The sequence below is a fragment of the Hemicordylus capensis genome, chromosome 3 (genome assembly GCF_027244095.1).
Source record: "Hemicordylus capensis ecotype Gifberg chromosome 3, rHemCap1.1.pri, whole genome shotgun sequence".
In the NCBI taxonomy this organism is placed as follows: domain Eukaryota; kingdom Metazoa; phylum Chordata; class Lepidosauria; order Squamata; family Cordylidae; genus Hemicordylus; species Hemicordylus capensis.
Genome location: NC_069659.1, coordinates 237,546,821 through 237,566,862, shown reverse-complemented (window position 1 = coordinate 237,566,862; position 20,042 = coordinate 237,546,821).

Genomic DNA, 20,042 nt, shown 5'->3' with positions numbered 1-20,042 from the left:
GTGAGAGTAGATTAAAAGTTATTATATATAAGATGGAACATATTAATACTAAAAGGACTAGAAATACTAAAAATAGTAGTTAATACACCAAAAGCATGTGGGCCTAAACACCTGAGAAGTAGTAATAGTGATAATAATGCATGAAAGGCATGAAATAGTAAAAGTCATAAAAATGCATGAAAGGCATAAAAAGGGGGGCATAAAAATGGATGTAAAAAGTTAAAATACATGAAGGGACAGAAATATATAAAATCCTGAGTAATAATATATAAAATCCTGAGTAATAATATATAAAATCCTGAGTAATAAAACGGGAAAGCAGCCAAACAGAGGTTATAAGGAGCAAAAAAAAGGGAGGTGCATGAGCAATAGCAGGGCCTGCTCAGAGTCACTGAGAGTCAGATTAAGACTGATAAGGCTCACTGCCTGTCATCCGCCGACAAATGCTGATCACAACCGCACAGTACCTGGCGACGCTATATGTGATGGCAGGCTTAGAGTCAGAGAGTAGCAAGGAACTGCAGAATTGGCACGGATGACCTGGATACTTGCTTAGCAATGGAAGAATGAGGGAGGCACGAATGTCTCTACAGAATGAGCAGAACATGCTCAGTGGTTTCGATCTGCCCTAGGCCACAGGGGCACAGTCACTCTGCAAATGGGGTACTTCTATAACAGCCTTCTAGCACTGCTGAAGGGAGGCCATGACAGCGAGCCAAAGTGAATGCCCTTCTGTGCTTTGGGACCTCCAGTTGGGTGAGGTATGCTGCTGGAGAAGCAGAATATCTGAGCCCATCAGTGATATGAAATTTTGGGACACTGCTGAGATTGGTTTGGTGCTTGATGTCTATAATGCGCTGCTTGATGGTTGCTTTTGCCTGATCGTAGCCCATGATGAGCAAGGTCAAAGGGGGAAGGACTATATATACAGACAGTGGTGTTCCTTCTGTTTTGGCTCAAGGGATATGACTCTGAGATGCACATTTCTCCTACTCTTCAGCCCTATTCAGGCATTCTGTTTTATGTGCATATCGATATCTATACACTTGTACATGTTTTTGTATGAATGTGTTCACTTCAAAAGTGAACCAGAGTACAGGCTCCCTCAAATATAGGGTAAAATTAAGAACTGTATGTTTGTTGAATAGAACTGTATGTTTATTCGTAGCATATGAATAACTCTACATGTGTGCACTTACACAGGTTGTACATGCAGGGGACATAGAATTGTTCAGTAAGCTTTTTAGCCCCCACCCCAAACCATCTCTTAAAAGCCACATAATTCTTATACTTGAACTGAGAACAATATTGGATCACCCCTTCTCACCTGTTTTAGTCTTTGGCCTGGTTTTCAATGGTACCTACTGATTGGCCTGGCTTCCACCTGCCACGGTCATGTGTGGAGACATCATGAGAGCCAGCAGTGGATGCAGCACTCTGGGTGCATGGACACAGAGTTTAGTGTGCCACTCTAGTATTGCTCCACTAGATAGGAAAATAATGCATCTGAATATTTTGCTGTTATTAAAATATGTTAAATGGGAAATTTAATATGTTAAATAAATCTTCACTGGCTACCAGTTTTCCAGGTCAGACCAAGCAGTGTTCTAGCATTTTGTTTTCAGAAGTAGCCACTAGCTAAAGATTGAGACTTTCCATTGTTTGTCCACGGCATCTGCACAGGATCTCGTATTCAGAGACATGCTGCTCTATACATTGAGGTTCTATTTATCTATCATAGCCAATAGCCACTGACAGGCCTCTCATAAATGTGACTAATTTCTCTCTCTGTGAGGGAAGGTTTAGTCATAAAGTGCCTAACACATTTAGATTAAATAAAATTTCAGGAACATTATATTCTTATCTAGTGGAGTAACACTTTTAAAGAACCATCAAAGCTAGCAATCATCACTTTTTGTGATAATGAGGCCCACAATATGTGTTGTTAAGAATGTGCTATGTCAAGAAGTACAATCTAGGTAATTACTGTTTCTATGATCAATCAACTTCCTTGAGTGACCCTGAATTCAAGCATTGAGAGTGGGAGGAAAATTACACCTTCTCTATTCCCTCTGTGCCAGTTATAATTTTATAAATCCTTTGGTGATTTCCCTCCCCCCCTCTGTGTTAAAAATATCTAATGCTTTGCCTTTCCTCATAGGTAAGGCACTCCAACTCCTTGATCATTTTGGTTGTCTTTTTCCAGCTCTGTTGTATCATTTTTGAGATGGGGCCATCAGAACTATATGCATCATTCTGTTTCAGTGCAGAGTTACTCATATTATCTGGGCAAACTCAGATAAGTCGTATTTTAACACACATTTGAGAAACTGCGCCTGCTCTTCTCTTTTGACCCCTCTCTGTCAAGACAAGAATGACCACTATCAGTTAAGCTATCTTGGAGGGAGCAGGATTTTTAATTTCCCCCCTTGGATTTTTTGGTCTCACTAAGACCAGTTGCGATTTCCAGTATAAATGCTGGACATTTGCTGACTGCATTGGTCCAAACATCACTGACTGTGCAAGCTAAAGACTGAAGGAAAGAAGTCAAAGCTGTCGTATCAGCTATATAACTCTTAAGACTCAACTGTCTGGAACCACACATCGGTGCAAGATGCAGCCCTCTCAATCTCTTAAATACCTAATCTATAACACCAAGCTCCAACAGTGATATCAGAGGATTGACATTCATAGCAATCACTTTCCTTCAGACAGTTCTCTTCCTCATGCACTCATGGTGAAAATGATAGGACTGCTGTAGTTCAAGCGAAGCATCAGAATTTAATATCTTTACTAAAGCACATATACTATATGGATTAGCAATCTCCGCATCAAACAGCAAATAAATATTTTTCTAAACCTCTTCAAGCAAACAGACATTGCTTAACAAGTCTGAAAAATAACAGCATTTCCCAAGACAAGAAGTACTGAGTTGTTCATTGGCAGTACATTGTAATAAAAAGCTACCCACACTCCTTTATTTTGTAGGCCCTAAAATCAGGCTACTGTTTTGAGAGGGGAGAATGAGCATATATGGCTGCTATGAACTATATTATTCTATTATGTGAAGTCAGTCTCTCTTTAGGCTTTGATATAGCCTCATAATTCTCCTGTCAACTGGCTCTGAAGCACCTTTTAAAGTGGTGGCCCTCTTAGATTTAGCAGGCGAAGGGCAACCCAGCATAGCTTTGCTTCAGTGAATGCTGCTTGTGGGGTGTGTGAGTGATGTGTGTGTGTTGTGTGTATGCATGTATTAGGGCTGTGCAAGAGTTAACTATCATCCCAATCCAAAAACCATCCAGGTCATTGCCACCCACTAACCTCTGTGCTCCGGGATGTGAAACTTCCCTGCTAACTTGGCAAAGAGGCATCTTTTAATGTGGTGATTCTCTTTATTTAGCAGGGGGAGAGTAACTGGCCCTATCCACCCCCAGCACAGTACCTCCAGTGACTGTTGCTGGTGTCTATCTTATGTTTCTTTTTAGGTTGTGAGCCCTTTGGGGACAGGGAGCCATTTTGTTTGTTTGTTGTTTCTCTGTGTAAACCACCCTGAGCCATTTTTGGAAGGGCGGTATAAAAATTGAATTAATTGAATTAATTGAAATAATAATAATAATAATAATAATAATAATAATAATAATAATAATAATAATAATAATAATGCATCATACACATGATGCAGGGGGTGGTCTGGGTTGCATCGAGCTGATAATCAGTATTGGCTCAATACATTGAGATGGGGGGATGAAATTAACTGCCTTCTGAGAGAGTTCATATTGTCACCTTTCCTTTGCTGTTCTTGCCCTAGAATATAGCATTGCATCCTTTTCTCGGTGCATTACTTGGGGAGGATGGCCATGCCCTATGGTTACAGGGTATGGCCATTTTTTCTCTAGTACTGCACTAGGAAAAGATGCAATATCATAACATTTCGAGTGAGGCTAGGAAAAGAAAGGTGGCATTTTGAATGACATTGTAGCTACTCGGAAGGCAGCTGATTTCTTCAGAGACGTCAGCTCTTCATTAAAAAGTAAGCACCTCAGCCCACCCTCTGATGCTAATTGATATAATATCAATATGAGTTGTTATTGTATCAAATCATCTGTCAATAGTGGAGACCTTTTTCATTGTTCCTAATGAAAATGCCATGAGAAGGTTTACATTGCCTCGGACCCAATTATCAGTTTGATATGATGCACCGCCTGTGTGTGTGTGTGTGTGTGTATGCACACAGGCTTGTCATTTAGGTTGTGAATACTGTAAGACAGGAAACCATTTCCTCATACTTTTTGCTATGTAAACTGCTTTGAGAACTCATTGTTGTTGTTAGAAAGCAATATAGACATCTTTTAAAGCATCATCATAAAACAACAATGGAAACTAATGGGCAAGTAGGCTAGGTTTTGTTAAAGCCACTTTGGAATAAACCTTAAGTCTCAGACACCTCTATAGGGAGAAGGGACAGAAACTGGTTTGACTAGTCTTGTATATGTTTGTCAGGTCAACTGAATGGCTGCAGGTTTTCATATGTGGTTGAAGTGCTGGTTGAAGTTTTTAGAAAGCTGAACTTGTTTTGGATCCCTAAGGCAGCTTATGATAAGTTACACGAAGCAATAAAAGTGATGTGGCCTCTGGGAGAGCTAAGAGAAATACAAGTGAGAGACCTTTAAAAGTGAGTACAGCAGGTCCTTACCTGCTTGCCCACTGCTCCATGCAGCTTCCTGCTGCAGCAGTGCTCTTGTCAACAGCCCATGCGTGGCACCAGCACACACATGCTCTCCACGCATGCCCGGAAGCCATGTACATGCATGCCAGCACTGTGCACAGGCTGTTGGCAAGAGTGCCGCTGCAGCAGGAAGCTGCAGGAAGCTGTAGGTGAGCAGGTAAAGACCTGCTATACTCAGTGTTAAAGGTCCCGCTTGCCACCCACCTCCCAAATACCGTACTCGAACCACCAAACCAGTTTGGCAGCAGCATGAACCGGTTTGCCTTCGAACCAGGGCATGAACCTCGGTTAGTACACATCTCTCCTCCATTCTCATGCCTTCTCAACCTGTATATTTTGAAATAAACAAGACACCACCAACCTATGGTGATTTCTCTTCCGAAGGAATAGCCACTATTCAAGAAATGGGAAGAACAAAATAATGCTAATGTGATTGACACTTTGGTCAACCTCTTTACATGTTTGTAGATTTTAAATTGCACAGAATCTGGACTTACTGCTACTACTACTACTCTTTCACATTTATTAGGCATCAAAACTGTTGGTCATTAACTGGCAACTGCAATAGATGAAGGGGCAGAGTTGATGTGGGACCAGAGTAGCTGTTTCTCCTTTGCTTCCTTGGTCTCCAAGTATACAGGAACACAACAGTAAGGCTTCATGAAACTGAACTAAAAAGATCTGCAGTGGATGTTTTGTAGGTATTATTTTGCATCCATCTCCAAAGCATTACGCTATGGATGCTCACAGCTGGCTGCTGCAATAATAAGCTGATACAGTCCATCACATCCAATCACTGCTAAAATGAAATAAACACCACCATAATAGCTGTTTGCTCTTGCATTTGCAGCTCACACTTTGGAAAGAAAGCACAAAATAATATCTACATAAAGCTAATATCTTTGTGGGGTCTTGTGTATATGGAGAGTCTGAAAGCAGATTGTTTTGTTGGAGGTGCTTTTGCTTTGTCTGATATTGTTGTTTTCTCATGTTTGATGCTTTTTCTACAGGATTTTTGAAAGCAAAATGGTTCCACTGTATACCATTTGTTGGCTGAAATCTACTTTTGTTCCCTGTCCTCTGCCAAGCTATGAATTTAGGCCAAGCTTGTGGGGCAGGGGATAATGTATATTACTTGGGATGTTCGGCACTGCTTAGCTATAATCTATTCTATCTTATTGCCAAGGCAATGGATGAAATATCATAGCCTTCCTTGGTAAAGCCAATTAATTTGAAGAGTCTAATGTAACAAAGCACCTTGTTTTGTTTTTGTTTTGTTTTGTTTTATAATACTTAGGCCAGAGGAAATCTACTCAACGGCAGGGCAATACTGGATGATTCCTTGTTCTGTCCTTGCATTACCAACTTCTAGTAGATAGTGGAGTGGCGGGGGGGGGGGAACATAACAAAAACCCTTGTGGGGTCTGTTGAACTTACAGTACAACTCTCTTCCTTTAATCCATGCTCTTTGAGTAAATTCTCCCATCTCTAGATATGGCCCTTCTTTAAAGAAGAAATTAATCACACATTAAATATATATTTTGTTAGATTTAACACTTCATATGAGAGATCTACTTAAATCACAATGCTACTTCACTTCACTTCACTGGGCACACAATCAAAGTGTTAGAAAAGTATCCTGGCAGCACTCAGATTGTCGATTAATCAATCCAATAAAAGCAGCTAAAATACACTCTCTTAAATTTAAAATACATATAACTAAAAGTAAAAATAGAGGAAATCCAAACAGGATTCCCAATAAAAATTAAAAGTCCAAATAAAGCTAAGGCCAGTTTTATAAAAGAAAACAGACATGCATAGAAGAGCTCATAAAGCTGCTGACACATTGCCATCTTCCCAGACATCCCCCTTTATACAAACTTCCGTGGCTGGGCAAGGTAATTGAGAGGGTGGTAGCCTCCCAGCTCCAGACAGTATTGGAGGAAATTGATTTTCTAGACTGGCATTTCAGGCTGGCTTTTGGGTGGGCTATGGGGTGGAGACTGCCTTGGTCAGCCTGATGGATGATCTCCAATTGGGAATTGACAGAGGGAGTCTGTTGGTCCTTTTGGAACTCTCGGCGGCTTTCAGTACTATCAACTATAGTATCCATCTGAAGCATCTGAGGGGAGTTGCTGACAGTGCTGACAGTGACTGGGAGATGCAGGAGGAAATCAGGGAGGCGTCAAGGAGAGGCAGGGCTGTAATTATGGGTGATTTCAACTACCCACACATAGACTGGGTAAATTCACATTCAAGTCAGGACAAAGAGGTCAAATTTCTAGATACGCTAAATGACTGTGCCTTAGAACAGTTGGTCATGGAACCAACCAGAGAGAGGGCGACCTTGGATCTAATTCTGAGTGACACCCAGGACCTGGTGTGTAATGTCAGTGTCATCGACCCTTTAAGGAACAGTGACCACAGTGCCATCAAATTCAGCATACATGCGGGGAGAGAATCACCAAGGATGTCAAACACAGACATTTTAAATTTCAAAAGAGGAAACTTCTCCAAAATGAGGAATATGGTGAAAAGAAAGCTGAGGGGGGAAATCAGAAGAGTCACTTCGCTCCAGAGTGCATGGAGTTTACTCAAAACCACAATACTAGAAGCCCAGTTAGATTGTATACCCAAAAGGAGGAAAGGTACCACTAAGTCCAGGAGGATGCCAGCATGGCTAATGGGTACCGTCAAGGAAGCCATAAAAGGGAAGAAGACTTCCTTCCGAAATTGGAAGGCCTGTCCAAATGAAGAGAACAGAAAGGAACACAAACTCTGGCAAAAGAAATGCAAGGTGACAATAAGGGAGGCAAAAAGAGAGTTTGAGGAACATTTAGCCAAAAGTATCAAGGGGAATAACAAAAACTTCTTTAAGTACATCAAAAGCAGGAAACCTGCCAGGGAGGCAGTTGGGCCATTAGACAATGAGGGAGTGAAAGGGATTATTAAGGAGGATAAGGAGGTTGCAGAGAAACTGAATGAGTTCTTTGCATCTGTCTTCACGGCAGAGGATACTGAGCATATACCTGTTCCTGAACCAGGCTTTTTAGGGACGGAGGCTAGAGAGCTGAGTCTGATAGAAGTGACAAGGGATGATGTTCTAAACTGTCTGGGAAAACTGAAAGCTAACAAATCACCAGGGCCGGATGGCATCCATCCAAGAGTCCTCAAAGAACTCAAATGTGGAATTGCCGACCTCCTTGCTAAAATATTTAACTTATCCCTGAAATCGGGCTCTGTACCAGAGGACTGGAGAGTAGCAAATGTAACACCGATTTTCAGAAAGGGATCCAGGGGCGATCCGGGAAATTACAGGCCGGTTAGCCTAACGTCCGTTCCAGGCAAATTGATGGAAAGCATCCTCAAGGATAAAATTGTAAAGCACCTAGAAGAACAGGCCCTGCTGGGAGTGAGCCAGCATGGCTTCCGCAAAGGTAAATCTTGCCTCACCAACCTTTTGGACTTCTTTGAGAGTGTCAACAAGTATGTGGATAAAGGTGATCCAGTTGACATAGTCTACCTGGACTTCCAAAAAGCTTTTGACAAAGTTCCTTATCAAAGACTCCTGAGGAAACTTAGCTGTCATGGGATAAAGGGACAAGTACATGTGTGGATTGCTAACTGGTTGAAAGACAGGAAACAGAGGGTAGGTATAAATGGAGAGTTTTCACAATGGAGGGAAGTAAGAAGTGGGGTCCCCCAGGGATCTGTACTGGGACCGGTGCTTTTTAATTCATTCATACATGATTTAGAAGCAGGGGTAAGCAGCGATGTGGCCAAATTTTCAGATGATACCAAACTCTTCCGGGTAGTGAAATCCCAAACGGATTGTGAGCAGCTCCAAAAGGATCTCTCCAAACTGGGGGAGTGGGCGACAAAATGGCAAATGCGGTTCAATGTTAGCAAGTGTAAAGTGATGCACATTGGGACGAAAAACCCCAACTTCAAGTATATGCTGATCGGATCCAAGCTGTCGGTGACGGACCAGGAGAGGGATCTTGGGGTTGTGGTTGACAGCTCGTTGAAAGTGTCGACTCAATGTGCGGCAGCTGTGAAAAAGGCAAATTCCATGCTAGGGATCATTAGAAAGGGGACTGAAAATAAAACGGCTAACATTATAATGCCCTTATACAAAATTATGGTGTGACCACACTTGGAGTACTGAGTACAATTCTGGTCACCACATCTTAAAAAGGACATTGTTGAACTGGAGAAGGTACAGAAGAGGGCAACCAAGATGATCAGGGGCCTAGAGCACCTTTCTTATGAGGCAAGACTACAACACCTGGGGCTTTTTAGTTTAGAAAAAAGACGACTGCGGGGAGACATGATAGAGGTCTATAAAATCATGCATGGCGTGGAGAAAGTGGAGAGAGAGAGATTCTTTTCCCTCTCACACAACACTAGAACCAGGGGTCACTCCATGAAATTGATTGCCAGGAGGTCTAGGACCAACAAACGGAAGTACTTTTTCACACAATGCGTGATCCACTTGTGGAACTCTCTGCCACAGGATGTGGTGACAGCCAACAACCTGGATGGCTTTAAGAGGGGTTTGGATGACTTCATGGAGGAGAGGTCTATCAATGGCTACTAGTCAGAGGGCTGTGGGCCACCTCCAGCCTTGGGGGCGGGGTGCCTCTGAGTACCAGTTGCGGGGGAGTAATGGCAGGAGAGAGGGCACGCCCTCAACTCCTGTCTGAGGCTTCCAGCGGCATCTGGTGGACCACTGTGCGAAACAGGATGCTGGACTAGATGGGCCTTGGGCCTGATCCAGCAGGGCTGTTCTTATGTTCTTATGATCTTATTAGTGGGAGTGGGAGGCACTCCTTTACAGTGGTTCTGCTCCTACCTCTCAGGCAGGTTCCAGATGGTGTCTCTTGGAGACTGTTGTTCTACAAAATCTGAACTTTTGTATGGTGTCCCTCAGGGCTCCATACTGTCTCCATGTTGTTTAACATCTACATGAAACAGCTGGGAGAGATCATCAGGAGATTTGGTGCAGGGTGCCATCAGTATGTTGATGGCACCCAAATCTACTTCTCCATGTCTACATAATTGGGAGAAGGCATAAACTCCCTAAATACCTGCCTGGAGGTGCTGATGGGCTGGATGAGGGATAACAAACTGAGAATGAAACCAGTTAAGTCAGAGGTACTTATTTGCGGGGTCAGAATTCGGGAGATGGGTTTGATCTGTCTGTCCTGGATGGGGTCACACTTCCCCAGAAGGAACAGGTACACAGTCTGGGAGTGCTTCTAGATCCACAACTTTCCCTGGTATCCCAAGCTGAGCAGTGGCCAGAAGTGCCTTCTATCAGCTTCGGCTGATAAGCCAGATGCATCCATTTCTTGAGATAAATGACCTCAGAACAGTGGTACTACATATGCTGGTCACCTCCAGACTGGACTACTGCAATGCGCTCTATATGGGGTTGCTTTTGTATGTAGTCTGGAAACTACAGTTGGTCCAGAATGCAGTGGCCAGGTTGGTCTTTGGGTCATCTTGGAGAGTCCATATCACTCTCGTATTGAAAGAGCTACACTGGCTGCAGATAAGTTTCCAGACAAAATACAAGGTGCTGGTTATAACCTATAAAGCCTTAGACAGCTTAGGCCCTGGATATTTAAGAGAACATCTTATTCATTATGAACCCCACTGCCCATTAAGGTCATCATGAGAGGTCCATCTGCAGTTGCCACTGGCTCGGGTAGCTACTCAGGGACAGGCCTTCTCCGCTGCTGCCCTGCATCGAAGCATTGGAATGCACTCCCTGCTAAAATAAGAGCCTCCCCATCTCTGACAACTTTTAAAAGTCCTTTAAGGCACATTTGTTCACCCTGGCTTTTTATTAAATACTGTTTTAATAGTTTTTAACATTGTTTTGAAATTTTAAATTATTGTAACATTTAATCTTTTTCTGTTGTCATTGTTATTGTTATATTGTAAACCACCCAGAGATGCAAGTTTGGGGCAGTATAAATAAATAAATATAGTGACACTCCTATACCATGCTAGGCCTTATCCCTGTGCCTGGCCATTCCTGCTTACATTCATCACTCTGTATGGTCCAAGTAGGGTATGCCTAATGACCAGGCAGCCGAACACAGCTGCCTAAGGATATAGTTTGTAGGGAGTGCTATCTTTGCTACAGCAAATGAAAGGACCTTTTCTCCCTGTTGCTGCTTTTGTAGACATCCCTGCTGTTCACAAGCAGGAGAGGTGAAGGAAAGAAAGAGCCTAATAGCACAATACAGCAGTTCTCACAACTTTCTTTCTTTTTCCCTTCCCCCCCCTTCCCCCCTTTCTTTTCTTTTTCCTTTTTCTGTGCAGATCATGTGGAAACTGCTTGGCGTCTTGTCAGGCCACTTACAGTTTTTGTAGTTTTACTCACCAGCAGAGCACTGGCCAGACATACTCCACGAGTGTGCTGTCACCATGTAAGAGCCTCTGAGCAGCCACTGCCAGAGATCCTCTCCCTTCCCTATTCTCAAAAGCAAGGAAGAAAAACATAGAGTGTGCCTGGTTGACTGGCTCTCCTGCTGAGGCAACCTGGGGTGCTCCAGCTGAGCATCAGCCAAAAGGAAATCTGTCATGCCTTTCTTCCCTGCTTTGAAGCGGAGAAGGCAGGCATGGGGATCTTTGGCAGCTGCTCAGTTTGGCATTTGGGTATTGCCTCTAGGCTAGCCAGCTATTTCTCCTCCCTTGTTTTGTTGTCTTGCAGCAGTGTGGGAAAGAGATGCAGAGATGCCATGCATCCACTCAATGGGAGGAAGTGTGAGCAAGGAAGTATTTTTTTTCCCCTTCAGGGTCCGGGGGTCCCCATGGATCATGCCCCCCTTTCCCCAGGGGGGGTCCCCATGGATCATCTGGGTGGAGTTTACTGACCTTTTGTGGTCCACAGACCACAGACAGTGAATGGCTTTCCTTCAAGCAAGTGTCAGCTGTCCTTCAAGCAAAAAGGAAGCCCACACATTTCTCCCTCCTCTTTGCAGTCTCCCACACTCCATTTTGTCCAAAAGCAGACAGGAGAGTGGGGTGAGGGAGCAGAACCGCATTGGACCCATAGTTCCATGTTATCTGCGAATGTGGCAAGTGTTTCTCTTATTTGTTTTTATGCCGTTTAATGAGAATTTTTATTGTAAGACACCTTGTGCCTGTTTTCTTAGGGAAAGATGTAGAATACATTTTAAAAAAACAAATAAAAAGAATAATTTCCTCTGTACATGTCCCCAGTGAAATGATGTGGCTCTCTTGCTGCTCCCTGTGATTTTAGTGGGACTTGCACAAGAGAAATTGCCAGTTTTGTTCCCTTATTTCTCCCTTTTTTGCCTGTATACTGCTTTCTGTTCTTATTATATTGTAAGCCATTTTATGTCATAAGTTGTGGGCAAAGAGGGAATTTAAAAATAGAATAGGATAAAATAAAATAAAATAAAATAAAATACATTTATGTTTAAATGTATCTAAGTGTCAGGGTCCATAACTACAAACTGATTGAATTTACTGTTAAACAAATGCCTAGCATGGTTCTGTAGCTGAGATAATGTTTTGTACATTTCCAATCCATAGCTTATGGTCCATTTCACTAACACTTATCTCATCTAATTTATTATATAAAATGAATTTATTAATTATGCAAATATTGTGGGGAAATATTTACTCACATCCCATTATTAAGAAAGAACCATGAATTTAAATGAATAGCGGATAACCTTTTTATGAAGATTTACAATTCTGGAAGCATTGTATTTTCAGAACTAATGCAGGATTTCTGAGATGTGCTGATTGACTGGAAAGGTTCAGTGAAATTTAGTGCTTGAATGCTTCAACTGTAGTGTCTCCATGATAAAATATTTCCATCTGCTCATTTGTCTTATCATTTGCATGCTCAGTCATATAACTCTTCATCTGCACATTTTATTATATTAAAGAGAGGGCAAATAAGTCAGAATAAAACGTTAAAATTCTTAAAAGACTCCTTTCTACAAATGGAAATAGTTGATCCCTTTCAAAGGACCTTTAAAGTACTTTAAAGTTACCCTAAAGTACCAGGTGCCATTTTTTGAGAGAAATAGAATGCATAGCCTGAGAGAGAGAGAGAGAGAGAGAGAGAGATTATAAAAGAGTTTCACATTCCATCAGAGTTTTGGGCAGATGTCTAAAACATACATCTCACTAAGGTAGTAAATCTGTGTCTGGGCTATATCACGTTTGGAAATTCAGATGATTGAATGCCTCTGTGTTAAAAAAAATAAATCACTGAACATTTTAAAAACCTAGGAAATTATGGAGAATGATTAGAACCTCAGTGAGTTCGAGTATAAAATAGGAAATATTAAGAGTTGAAAAAAGGTGGCACAAAAGCTTGTTGGGCAGCCAGAGGCATATCTAGGAAAAATAGCGCCTAGGGCAAGCACTGAAATTGCATCCCCTGTCCAAACATCTGACACCCATCTTTCAGATAACTTTACCATAATATCAGCTCAAAAATACAAGTCAAGCTCGTTAATCTTTTAATATTTCAAAAACTATTTAGCAGTGGACATAGCCAGACCACAAAAATGCTGGAAAACTACAAATTTCAGGATGCTGGGGCTCATGAAATACCCAATTACTATCTGGAGGTGTACTTGGAAAACTAAACAAGCCTGTCTAATTCTCTACTATGCATTGTAGCATCACTATTACATAAGTTTTAAAAATAAATGGAGAATTTGACTTTTCCCAGATACTCTGAAAATAATTAAAGGATATGCAGAGTCAACTGTGTCACTGCTTGGAATATATTCTAGTATTTCAGAAAGACAGTTAAAATGAGAGAAAGAGAGCAAGGAACTCCCAATGGGCCTTAATACTAAGGATTTCACACTGATTCAAAGACAAACTCACCATTAATAGCCCTGGTGGCGCAGTGGTAAAACTGCCGCCCTGTAACCAGAAGGTTACAAGTTCGATCCTGACCAGGGGCTCAAGGTTGACTCAGCCTTCCATCCTTCCGAGGTCGGTAAAATGAGTACCCAGAATGTTGGGGGCAATATGCTAAATCATTGTAAACCGCTTAGAGAGCTCCGGCTATAAAGCGGTATATAAATGTAAGTGCTATTGCTATTGCTATTGCTATATTATTAAGACATCACATTTAACTCACTTATCACAAGAAGCAAAGTAAGAGCAAATGAATACAATCCTAGCTCATAAGCTTCAGCTCAGTATTCACAAGCCCTGATTCTCTGTACATAGTGCCAATCTGAATATGTGCACAGTGACTTATATTAAATTTAATTTTTTAACCTGTAGCCTCTTTGTTCCTAAAGGCTGGGGGGGAATGCAAAGATTCCCCCTCCCCCCGCTGGCCTCTAGGGCCTCACAGGGACCATTTGAGCATGTGCGGTGGCCATTTTTAAAAATACATTTTTTTTTAAAAAAGGCCGCTGAAAACAAAGTGGCTGCCGCACATGCTCAAATGGCCTCTGTGAGGCCTGGCATGGCCTAGGGCCTCATAGAGGCCATTTGAGCATGCACAGTGGCCATTTTGTTTTCAGCAGCTATTTTTTTTAATTTTTTAATTTTAAAAAATGGCACCCCCCTTCAAGTGGTGCCCGGGGCATGTGCCCTGCCTGCCCCACCCTAGATATGTCCCTGCGGGCAGCAGACCAGGACACTACCAAAAATGTCTCACATTTACCTGATCCAGCAGCAAGAGGCCAGCCCCACTGAGTTCCTTGGAAGTCAAAGCATGAGCTGGTCAAAGAAATGCTTGCTGGAAGTGCACCCCTTGGTATGCTGTAGCTCTGCAAAGTGTGGCCTACAACCTAAGAGATTTTGACAGAGAAAGAAGAAGTGGCAAATTGAGCATCCCAAGAAACATTCACACACACACAAGTTCAGTGGGGGAGAGGTCCGAGGAAATAGGCTACCAATATATTCCTGGACATGGCTTTCCTTAGCCTAAACCAGGGGTAGGGAACCTTAGCTCTCCAGCTGTTGTTGCCATCAACTGCCATCATCCCCAGCCAGTAGGAATTGTAGTTCAACAACGGCTAGAGAGGCAATACCTTTTGTCCACAAACTCATACTTTAAACAAGACCAAGTTGAGAACTTGTTGCTCAGCCATAAAGTAACAGACTTCAAGTTAAATGCATGCCAGAGATAGAGTTGGCATCAGCATTGTCTTTTAAATTCAGCATATATCTACATCCAAAAACGGCACAGAGGAAAAAGAATGGTGGTCCCACCTGAACAAGGAATGCAGGATCAGGCAAATTCAGAACATTTATCAGCAAGTTGTGCCACTGAAAACACAGACTGTGTCAGCTATTATAGCCGCTTAAAGGGTAATTCTACTCCAGCAACTACATAAAAATGACAACTGCTTATTCAACAAATCAGCCCAGCTTTGAGGTTGTCTAAGAGTAGCATCTGCTTCCTTTTAGCAAAAAAAAAAAAAGCTATTACATTTTCACTCTTACAGTACAATAACTTCATTCTGTCAGATAGCTGGCTGCAATTGCACTGTGAATTGAGTTCCACTGGTTTTCATACAGCATTATCTCTGCAATTGCTAATTAAATATCAATTGCAAGGCTATTATGTGCATGAGCCCAACAGATTACAGATCACAAAGTACTGCAGACAGAGGGGTGCAGAACTTGTCCATAATTCTGATGATTTATAAGCAGAAAGAACAAGATTTAGGTTAAAAGTTAGAAGTTCCGTAAATCTTTTTTTAATTTATAAATTTAATTAGATTACATGTTTATTTGCATGAAAGTTTCCATCAAAACAGACAGTCCAGTGAAATGCCAGTTCAGCATCTCGGGCAGAGAAAAGGATACTTGGGGTGGTGGGGATCCTGAAGGGCTGCCACAAAGAAGAGGACAAAGACTTGTTCTCTGCTGCCCCATAGAGCAGGACTAGACCTAATGGGCTTAAGTTGCAGAAAGAAAGATCTCAGCTGATATTAAGAGAAACGTTTTAATAGTGAGAGCAGTTCAACCCCAGAACTAATGATTGGGGTGGGGAAGCTCTTCCTCACCAGAGGCCTTCAAGCAGAGGCTGAGCAGTCATCTTTGGGGATGCTCTAGCTCTGGATTTCATGCACTGAACACGAAAGTTGAACAACATGACCTATAATGCCTCCTTTAAAGCTGCGGGCTAATTCAGATGCCACGTGAAATCTCAGTTAAAGCCAGATTATGGGTGAGGTCTCTGATCCTTGGGAGCTCACGGTCCCCCATCCCATACCCTTGCACATATCAATTTCCACTCCAGGTTAAAGTAAACTGAGATAGGTCATGATGCCTGAACCCGATGATCTTAGTTCATTCTAGTCTACATATTATTTATTTATTATTTATTTATTACATTTATACCCCGCTCTTCCTCCAAGGAGCCCAGAGCGGTGTACTACATACTTGAGTTTCTCTTTCACAACAACCCTGTGAAGTAGGTTAGGCTGAGAGAGAAGTGACTGGCCCAGAGTCACCCAGCTAGTATCATGGCTGAACGGGGATTTGAACTCGGGTCTCCCCGGTCCTAGTCCAGCACTCTAACCACTACACCACGCTGGCTCTGGTTGCTGATGATGATGATTATAACAATAATACTAAGTAATTTTATACTTCATTTGTATACATCCTAAGTATAAAATATACTCTTTTTTTTTTAATTGCCTGGAAAGGATGGATAAAAATATAAATAAGTATCAGTAATGTGAATAAGTATCAATGGGAAGAAAACATGATCTAAATCAGTGATTTAAACTTAAGTTTTCTCTCAACGATTTAAATCATGTTTTAACTCAATCTACCCTGCTGGAAATGCTTTCTGTGACCTACAAAGCAAAGAAGCAGCTACACATTTTCTTTAAAAATCCCCTTATCTTAAGCTGTTTGCTTCTAGTTGAGGCCTTCTCTCAAAATAATAATAATAATTATTATTATTATTTTTACATTTATATCCCGCTTTTCCTCTAAGGAACCCAGAGCAGTGTACTACATACTTGAGTTTCTCTTTCACAACAACCCTGTGAAGTAGGTTAGGCTGAGAGAGACGTGACTGGCCCAGAGTCACCCAGCTAGTATCATGGCTGAATGGGGATTTGAACTCGGGTCTCCCCGGTCCTAGTCCAGCACTCTAACCACTACACCACGCTTGCTCCATATGTCAAATAAACTGAGATCCAAGGGCATAGCAATCACTGAACAAAGGGGGACATAGGTCCCTGGGCCCATGAGGGTCATGGACCTCCAGCTGGGCAACAGCTTGCTCTTCACTCTCCCCCTCATTTTCAGATTTTATCCCAGGGCCCACTCCAACCTTGCTATGCCCCGGCGGAGAGTTGCAACTTCAAACCTTTCATACAGATCTCAGCTTGTTTGAAAACAAATAGGCTAGAATAAACTGAGAACCCATCCTATGATTCCAAGATAGTCCCTGAACAAAAGCCATGATAATCTAAATTTACATTTTTGCTAAGGTCCCATTTCACTTTGCATTGTTTATTTGTTGCAGTAAGTTAATGACTATAATTTCAAGGTGTATTGCTCCTAGAAACAATGTACTAAGCCAGGGATTCCAAACTTATGGCATGCCAGATGTTACTGAACTACAACTCCCATCATCCCCAGGCACAATAAATTGTAGCTGGGGATGATGGGAGTTGTAGCTCAGCAACGTCTGGAGTACTACAGGCTGGGAACCCCTGTATTAACCTATGAATGTCTAACCTGAGGCACAGATGCTGTAACTGGCAGGAGCTACAAGAATTTAGACATGAGCTCTGACTATGGCATAGATTCAGCCCTATACTCCAGCCTGCCTCTCCTGCTCTTTACTGTTGTCTGCTCCTTGTCTCAATAGACCAGATGCAAAAACCACACAAAGTCACAAGGGGCTGCATATGTACAGTAGTGACACTAAAATGGCACCGCCACATGTTTTGAACTTAGCTTGTGGCACGTTTGGCCACAATCATATGAGGACTGTAATCTGTATATCTAACAAGATGCATCTTTGGTGTTCACAAATGCAAACAGCTGCATGGCATTAAGTGACTCTCTGAGAATACAGTTTGGGGAAAAGATTGATGCAAATACCCCCTTACAAATTAGAATACAGATTCAAAAATCCACACAACTATTTTCACATGCCAAAGGGAGATTTGGACTTGGGTTTCTCAAAGAGCACGCGCGCACGCGCGCGCGCACACACACACACACACACACACACACACACACACACACATATCTCTTTTGACACTGAGGAAGCTCTGGAAAGCAGTGATATGGCATGGGAAGCTGCTATTCAAAAGGAAGAAGTCAAAGATTTTGTTGGACAAGCCCAGGCATTTTTTTGGATCTAATCATAAGGCTACAGATTAAAGAATCCAGTCTACATACAAGTGATATGGAAATAATGGTATGTGGATAACCTTGATGCAGCAGTTCCTAGTTTGTGTTGGGAAAGAAGGAATCCTTAAATGTAACTAGGGACTGTTGGCTGAAAAATCTCCTGTGACCTTATTTGGATTAAAGTCCTCTGTATATAGGATAGTGATGGTAAAGAGATAGCTGGACTATGATCAGCATTAAAACATTTTCCATATAAAGCATTTCCTTGGGCTTTTCAGGATGTGACCCACATTTTTAATGCAGCAACATCCTGAGTTTCCTCAGCATCAAGAGCTGTAGCTGTCCACAGTCTGCCAAAAGTATCCTACTGCTGATTGATGGCTCAGATCCTTGAGTATCCCAGTTCAGCTGCAATTGGCCTACACTTGTATGTATCCATGATGGCTGTGATCCTTGTATTGCCTAGCCTATAGCAAGGTTGAGCAGATGTAGAGGAGACTGGACTCCTGTGCTGGAAAAGAGGAAATTTCAGCCGTGCTGATTGTCACGTAGGGGGTCACAGAATTTTAGAGCTGGAAGGGACCTTGCAGGTCTTCTAGCCCAACTGCCGGCTAGCTGCTGGAAACTGCTGCAGCATCCCTGACAGATGGCTGTCAAACCTGTGTTTGGAGACCTCTAGAAAAGGAGAATCTACTACTGCATGAGGCAGACTGTTGCACTGTCAGATAGTTCTTACAGTTAGGAAATACCTCCTGGTGCCAAGCCCCAGGGCTGCACAACTTTGGCCCTCCTGCAGAGGACGAAAATTCCCATATCATACCTGATTACTGGCAATTGTGGCTGAGGATTATGGCAGTAGGGGTGTGCACAAAACTGGTTTGCCCAGTTTGGTTTGAGTCCGAACCAGACTCGAACTGGACTAGGAATGTTTGGTTTTGTGTACCAACACGAACACCCCCGAAGAACCTCCCCCCACCCCCGTTCAGTTCGGGGGTTTGTTTGTTTGTTTGTTTAAAAAAAAACTTTTAGAAAAAGTAATAAAACTCACCACCACCACTCCAGGGGCTTGTCTGCAGCAGCAGGGTGGGGTGGGGGGTGTCTCCAGAGGTTCCCCCTCCACATGCTAGCCTCCATTTAGTTTTTTAAAATGCCCTGTTTGGGCAGTATTCGGCCCATTCTGGGCATCTCCTCCATGGCAGCGGCCATTTTGGAGGCCACCATGCATGCCCAATGGGCCTCTGCATGGCCAGGTCACATGGTCGATGTCAAATGGGTTTGAATTCGAACCCGTCTGCACATTCCTAGATGGTAGTTGTACTCCGAAAACAGCTGGAGGGCAAAAGTTGTGCAGCTCTGGCCTAGCCCAGAGTGAGCAAAGTGCACCTACTGAAATTACACAACCATTAAAGGTGCCAGGGGCCTGCTCTACTTTATACCTGGTCATCCTATCTGTAGCCATTATAGGTAGAATGGTAGGCCTACTCATACAGTGGGCCCATTCTGACATAGTGTGAAACGTGAATTAGACTAACCTGTGGTGAATCCATGAGGCCAGGAATCATCCTGCAGATGATGGTTCAACCAGTTTCCCAAACCCTGTCTTCTCGGCAGAGGGATCTCTCCCTCTTCCTGGTCCACCGAGGTTGCATCCCAGCAAGCTCCAGACCACACACATTGCCAGACTGCAGGCAAGACATCAGGATGACAGTAAAATGGCAACCATTGGCCATGATCTTTGAGGGGGCGTGCCCAATGAGATCGTTCCTTTTTGTTTCCGGTCGCCTTTCCTCAGTGATCGAAGCCAAAAAGGGAAAAGACATTTTAATGCTTTCCTCACACCACTTGCACCACTGTCCTTCCAGGAGCTCTGCAGCTATACAGTCTCCCACAAGCACAACTATTGATACTGGGAGATGGAGAGGGGCACTAGTTTTCTGTTACTCTGGGAAGTAATCAT